General features: G+C 39.1%; 1 protein-coding gene across 3 annotated transcripts in view; it reads right to left on the reverse strand.

Moving 5' to 3' along the window:
* usp6nl (USP6 N-terminal like) overlaps positions 1-4,519 on the reverse strand; it is a 67,368-nt gene extending 62,849 nt beyond the window's left edge. The window contains exon 1 of one of the 3 annotated variants that reach the window (XM_047575265.1): positions 4,248-4,519. The gene's annotated coding sequence lies outside the window, so the exon portion shown is untranslated. Of the gene's footprint in view, positions 1-3,894; positions 4,040-4,197 lie in introns of those variants that run through there. The other 2 variants (XM_047575266.1, XM_047575267.1) reach the window with 2 other exon arrangements.
* Between the last annotated feature and the right edge of the window lie 1,481 nt (positions 4,520-6,000).

Consider the following 6,000-nt stretch of genomic DNA (forward strand, 5'->3'; position numbering starts at 1 on the left):
GTTGTCTCGTTGAGCAAGAATTATCATCAAAAACTTTATAAAGTAGCTTTAGAAACACCTGTCATTCTGCAGGTTGTTGCTGCACTACGAGCTTTGCCTATAAAATAAGTAAGAAAATACAGATAACTATTATTAGCAGGGTGTCTCCGTGGCACTGTGGAGAAGGCAGCAGGGGGGGGTTTGTGTAAAAAGGTCAAGTGTTGGCAGCAGAGTGGTAGAAAGACTAATCAGACCTTTAACCTCGAAATGCTGCAGCAATCAACCCGAAAACAAAAGCCAAGATTCTGGAAGCAAGACACAGAAACCTGCTGGGCTCGGTCCATCTTCTGTTCCCTCTCTGAAAGTTTTACGAGTTAAAGGAATTCGTTTTCGTCTCTGTTAAAGCCGTCAAATCACTTCCAAATGGCTTTTTTTTTTATTATTATTATTATTGTCCATAAGGCAACAGTACGTTGGCTAAGAGAAGGAGTAGCTACAAACTACTGCGGGATTCCACTTCCTGCTTCACTTTCGACTGTAACTTTCGCCGAAAGTGCCTGTGTCTCCTCAGTTGACCTTTCCTCGATGTGTTCCGTCTTTATTGATGCAAAACAATCATAAATAACCTACAGACCTCTTCACGGCCTACGTCACGGTGACGTCACAGCGTTAGCTGGAGGCAAAAGAGAGGGAAGCTGGAGGCGAAAACACTGTCACTGTCAACCATGAAAATAATCGTCTTGCTGTATTTTTTGGCGCCAAAACCGAAAAAGTTTTATAACATACCAGCTACTACTGTCAGTCATAGATAACTCTGTTGGAACACAATTGAAAGAAAAGAGTGAGAAGATAAACAATAACACTCAACAGATAAGATTAATATGTGATCCATCGTCAGTTTCAACCTAGATAAGGTAATGGGTTAGACTAAATTGTGACTGAAATTACGTTAAGCTAATCATTATTTAAGGGAATCTTGTTACAAGTTAATGCTAACCGCTAGCTAGCGCAACATTAGTTGTGTGTTTCAGGGGTGTCCACGGGTGGGCTATTGCAGATTCTCTAAAAGTTTTCCTTGTCCATTCTCTCCAAAATATGCTAACTGGCGTTTACAGGCTATATATACATATATGAGATGTTTTGCCTCCAGCTAAGCCCCGCCCCTCAAAAAACATCACACTCTTTACAAGCTGTGAACGGATCTGTAAGTCTTGTTGTGAGCAAAACTAATCTTAAACGTTGTTGGTTCGCGACTTTAAATCTGGTTGATTTAATTCAAATCTTCTGAAGGCCAGAACCAACTTCACACAAGTGGTTGTATCTGGGGAGTCATGGAGAAAAGGGCCAAAATGGTCTAAACACGACTGAAAAGTTTTGAAAACCAAGCAGCCAGCGGAAGTGTACACCTAAAAAAAAAAAAAAACATTCCTAGAAATAGTAGAAGTAGAGAATTTCAGCTCCCAGGAAGATTGAATCTCTTGTGATCTTACAAGAATTAAGCTAAAAACTGAAACTCGGACGGCTACAGAACTCATTCAGAGGAAATGAAAGAAGTTTAAGGACATGGAGATGCCACAAAAACAAGAAGAGGCGTTGTCGTAATGAAATTCAGCGAGTTATATCGATGGTAGGAGAAAAAAAAGAAAACTTTGGCTACATGACGTGGGTGGGTACCAAGTCGAACTAATCTTTGAGGCGTTGACCAAAGTAAACATGACTTTCCTAACACCAAACACTGAGAGACTGTTACAAATATGACACAAAAACACCAACATTTAATGCAGGGAAACGCCATCTACGACTGTTAGTTTTTATTCGGCCATTGCTTCTGGTCCTTGCATTTCAGCAGCAGGTGTAGCAGAATGAGTTGTAGCCTGGTGCTGGTGTGACTTCCTGTCCCCAGGAATGCTGGGTCTAATTTCTGCCTTCTATCTCTGCTTTGGATCAGAGCTGGGAAAGGGCCGATCCCAGAAGAGCCACTCAGGAGCATGGCACTGACACAATGGATCCACATAGGAGCTGATAAAGCGAATAGTCTGGCCCCGACACATCCTGACATACTGCACAAACTTACTCCCCCAGTTTGTGATTCATTTAATCTTTATTTACCACTTATATTCCTGAGAAGCGGGCTCATCAACCTTCAAGGCCTTTCAGTCGTATGTTTCTGCCTTTTCTTTTTTTTTTTATTCCACTACAAACGCCTGGTGTTTTTAAACTGTAAAGCTGCTGACTGCACTAAGCCGCATTATCCCGAAGTGGGATAGGAAGGATTGAAAGGCACAGTGCACCGTCAAGTCGCCGGCATTTTCAATTTCTCATTTCCTACAGAGATTTTCCAAAATAAAACTTAAATGTACTGTATTGGACTGCATAAATCCAAAGTGAATGAAGCGTGCTTTGGGTGTCTGCTGAAACCTAAAACTGCATTTCACCAGTTTTTCAAGCCTCAATGTCATTTTGTCAAACCGTTCACAGCTTCATGTTCTGTTTAATGGTCTGTTTTTAACTACATCATTGCTTATGTGTGCATTTAATATAATAAATAACTGATTCCACTGATAAAAGCATTCGTATTTGTCAATTAGATTCCTGTGATTGACACGTTTTGCGCTTTATTTTGTACGGATCTTCACCTAATATCCGTTTATAGCCTCATTCTGACCAACTTCACGCACCTTGCTGCAAAGGTAACTCCGTTCCCTCTCACGTGAAGCAGGAAATAACACAAACTTATACACAAAATATGTGTATAATGACAGAAAATAAGCCCCTTTTGGTTTTACGGTGTAAAGAACGCGGCTTCTTTATTGTCGTATTATTTATTTATTTCCTAACGCTGTAAACGCAGCAGCAGCTCGGAGCTCATCAAAATGAGCGACAGTCCGCATCAGCCAATCAGGAGCCAGGATACTCACGCTGGCAGCCAATGAGCGCGTCTCAACAAGGAGCCGGAAACACCGACCGGAATTAGAGCGTTTTGGTTTACAAAATAAAACACCGACTTGTCACGTTAATGCTCTGAAAAGAATTTAAAGTTTAGACACGAAGGAGTCAGAATTAGCGCTTCAGCTTGAAAAAATAATCACTGCATTTGTATATTTACTACTATTAGATTACGTTTGTTATCAGCTGAATCTTTACACATAAGAATTATATTAAAAATTAAACATTTTAGATCAGGGACCACATACAGTTTAATGTGAACTTAAGCCGGCCTGATAGCAACTTCAGAAAGGCTTTCAAAAGAGACTAAGACCATGTATGAGCTCCAAAATGATTGTAAACATCACGTAAACGTCCTAAATATGAGTTTGTTTGTTTTTTTGTTTTTTATTTTTGTTTTGTTGATGGTTAAAAAAATTAAATCTATCTATCCGGTAACACACAGCATATAATAACCAATAAATAGAAGTACAAGTGAATAACTGTTAAATACAATTATTTTTCCACTAACTTTCCACAAAAAAAAAAGACAAATAAGTGCAATTTGGTCACATAAATGTGGGTCTCAATGTGTTCTGTCCACTTCTCTGACTAAAACAGGGGACAAATTAGGACAAAATAGCTGCTAATTTTATGCAATTAAAGTGTAATTTTTGCACTTTGCAAATTAATATCTATTTCCATATTTTTTTCCATACAAAAAATCAGTTAAATATTAACGTTTGAGAAACTTTCCATTAAAAAATAAATAAATAAATCTATATCTACCCATCTATGTAGCTTAGAGCTTTTATTTTGTAGAGCGATACCGGATACCGTTCTTCTTCTTCTCCGCTAGCTCCACAGTACTGGTGGTGTTAGTGGGAGGAGGAGGGGTGAGTAGCCGAGTTGGGGGGGGGGGGGGGTGGCTAGGTAGGCCTCGGTGAATACAAATAAGCACAAAGTTTAAAATAATAAAAGACAACGTACCCTTTCCGGTAAACCCCCAAACAAACCGGGAGAAAATTTGACGCGCGCGCCCCCGCGGAGCCCCCCTGAAACAGCGAAAAGCCGCGGCGCCACGTTCCGGTTCACTTTGCAACAAAAAAAAAAAAAAAAAAAAAAAGCTCCGTGCTCACGGGGCGACCGTCATTCAGCCCCGCAGTGAGCGCAGACCACACCGGCGCACTGCAGGAGTTCCTCCCCGCCCTCCACCTCCACCACCACCACCACCACCTTCTCTCTCTCCAACCCCCGGCGACAACAACAACAACAAGCACCGATAAAACTCACCGAGGCAAAGGCAGCAAAGAAGGAGGAGGTGGTGGGGGCAGGTTGCTCACCTTAATCTCAACTCGACGGGTCCCCTCTGCTCGATCACATCGCTGCGGGAATATCCCCGCACGGACTGGAGCAGAGCGCGTCCATGGTCCCGTACCAGGAAGTCCAGGGCACTTCTCAAACTCCGAGCAGGATCCCAGACACACACACGCGCACACACACAGGTAGCGATGCGCCGCCCGCCGGCCTGACGGGGCCTCACCGGCTGGAGGATGGAGGCTGGAGGGGGCTGGAGGATGGAGCTCAGCCCTGCCCGCAACATATACACTATCCACTACTATAATAATTATAATAATAATTAATAATAATAATAATAATAATAGCAGCAGTATTCCTTCATCCCAATTATCATGAGGCTGCACAACACCAGCCAGAGTCAACAATAACTCATCTTTTAGTTTGGTTTGTTTTCTTTCTTTTTGCGCAAATAAATCTGTTTGTTGTTGTTTAATGTCCCTCCTTATGTTGCACAAACTACTGCCTCACTGTCTACATTTTATACTCTTAGCAATTCTATTATATACATTGAGTTTAGCAATACAGAAAGTCTCCATAACATAGGTCTTCAAACAGAAAATCTTTGGTTGATTTTTAAAATATAATTTTTAAGGTCCACCCACAAATTTAAGTTTCATTAAATACACATGAATTAACATGAATCCAACATATTTTAGTATAAGTCTTTAGTATAAGACTGTTTTAGGGATAAGGGATAGCTCAATATTTAATGCAAAAATAATAATAATGTATATTTATAAATAGCACTGAGCTAAGTTTCATACAGAACATATATAATAGGTAGAGGGTCCCTACTTAATAATACTGAAGATGCTCTATATTTCTATTTTCCTCCATATATTTTTTATGTAATTTGTTTTTGTATATATTCTTGTCTAATCCCGCGCTACTGTGACAAGGAAATTAAATAAACGATGTATTATGTCTTAGTGTTACACTGATCTGTTAACCGTTGTTGCATAGACAGTGTATAGTTTTTGTATATTTGAGTGTATATAAATGAAAATAAATCTTCTTTGCTGGCTGTACAACAAATTGCGTTCCATGGAGTAAATAAAGAAATCTGCATTATTTTAACTTTTTTATTTGAATTTTTTAATTATTCTTTATTATTATTTAATTGACCAGAAATTACCAAATAAATTAGAAGATAGACACAAGTAATAGCAATTTAAAAAATAATAACAATAAAAAAAATCAACCTGCACTCATATTTGTTTATTTAATCAGAAAATTATGTTTTAAATTAGGATATAGACACAATTAGTAGCAATCAAATACAATGACTTATTCAATTTAAAAAAAAAATCATCCTGCACTCATACAATATTTATAATCTATTTAATGAGAAAATTATGTTTCAAATCAGGAAACAGAGAAAATTGACTTTCGTTTTAAACTGAATGTGGTACATGTTAATATGGGTCAAACTGCTTAAAACAAAAAATATATCCAGTTCTGAGGTGACACAGACGCGTGTTACAGCTACAAACTACTATGGTTATGTTTTTATTTTTTACGTTTTCTGCATTTGCAGCTTCCAGTTTCATTTGTCTTCTTATCTTGCATGGAGAGTTTCATGTGTCCACAATCTCCACATCCACATTTCTCTCAAGTTGCTGTTTGCACAACACAAATATATCTGCTGTTAGAGTAGCACATGTCCCACTGTCCAACATGTCTCCGTCTACAGGTTTCATTTTACATGTCCAACGCGTCCAACTGTCAGCGATTCTC

This window comes from Mugil cephalus, chromosome 22 (genome assembly GCF_022458985.1).
Source record: "Mugil cephalus isolate CIBA_MC_2020 chromosome 22, CIBA_Mcephalus_1.1, whole genome shotgun sequence".
Classification (NCBI taxonomy): Eukaryota; Metazoa; Chordata; class Actinopteri; order Mugiliformes; family Mugilidae; genus Mugil; species Mugil cephalus.